The sequence below is a fragment of the Castor canadensis genome, chromosome 6 (genome assembly GCF_047511655.1).
Source record: "Castor canadensis chromosome 6, mCasCan1.hap1v2, whole genome shotgun sequence".
Taxonomy (NCBI): Eukaryota; Metazoa; Chordata; class Mammalia; order Rodentia; family Castoridae; genus Castor; species Castor canadensis.
In genome coordinates this window covers 109,371,315-109,372,625 of record NC_133391.1, presented here as the reverse complement: position 1 = coordinate 109,372,625, position 1,311 = coordinate 109,371,315, and positions in this window count along the sequence as shown.

Below are 1,311 nucleotides of genomic sequence, written 5' to 3'. Positions count from 1 at the left end.
AGAGCACAAAGATGACTGCAATGCTATGCTCTGAATGTTTGTGAATCCCTGCCCCTGAATTCATATGTTAAAATGTAATCCCCAAAGTTAGGATTAGAAGGAAGAGCCTTTGGGAGCTGATTAGATCTTGATGGTTTATCAATGAATGAAACTAGTGACCTTACAGAAGAGACCAAGAGAGCTTGTTTGCCATTTTACTGTATGAGAATATAGGAAAAAAAAAGCTGCTATCTACGACGCAGAGAGCTTTCACCAGACATCATATCTCCTGGAGCATTGTTCTTAGATTTTTCAGCTTTGAGAACTATTTGCAATATGTTTCCATTGTTTTAAATTACCCAATCTAAGGTATTTTGTTAGAATGGCCTAAATAGCCTAAGACAAGGTTTTTATGATGCCTATATCACAGTGCAACCTCTCCCACTGCTAATGCTGTCTCCTTATCCTCTCTTCCACAGGTACTCCCTAATAAACATTTTACATTCTTACCTCTAATTCAGGGTTGGTTCCCTGTAGAACTCAATGTGCATTCATCATAATAACACTCTGTGTTCCTTCTCCCTCTTGGTACAAAACTGGGTAATCCTAAGAATGAGAAAATAATTAGCTTAGTTCAAAAATAGAAACTGTACTTCCATGGGCATGATGGTGCAGGCCTGGAATCTCAGCAATTAGAAGTTTGAGGCAGGAAAATCACAAGTTTGAGATCAAAGTTAGCTACATAGTCAGACCCTGTCTCAACCCACCTCTCCACTCCCCCTAAAAGAAAAAAATAAGATTGGCAATGGAGCCTCATAGTGGTGTGACTGAAGGAAATACTGGTTATAAGTGAAAGTGGATAATGTAACCACACACAAAACAATTACTCCAAAACCCAGTAGGTATTAATATTTTATAATATTTTAATTCCAAATAACCAGGTGAACTCCTAGCTCTTTTCAAAATCTAGTTTGCTACTGGCCCTGCTTTTTTCCCCCCTGTATCTTCCTCAGAAAAAGCTGATTTCTTATTTCTTTTTTCTAGTAGAGCATTTGTTATCAGTGTCATACCAAAGGGATGAGAGAAAGATAAGAGCATGAAGCAAAGCAGTCAGTCCTGGGGCAGGCAGCAAGAAAACTGACTCAAGGTAAGCTTGCTTTTCATTATCACCATACATTTGTAATTCAAACAATGTTACTAACAAAATACTCCCTCCTTCTATGAGAAGTACTACCCTCTCCCAAGTCTATACAACCCAAACTCATATATCCTCTCTTCTACATTGGTATGCTATGACTCATTATGCACCTTAATTAGCTTACCAGTCACCAT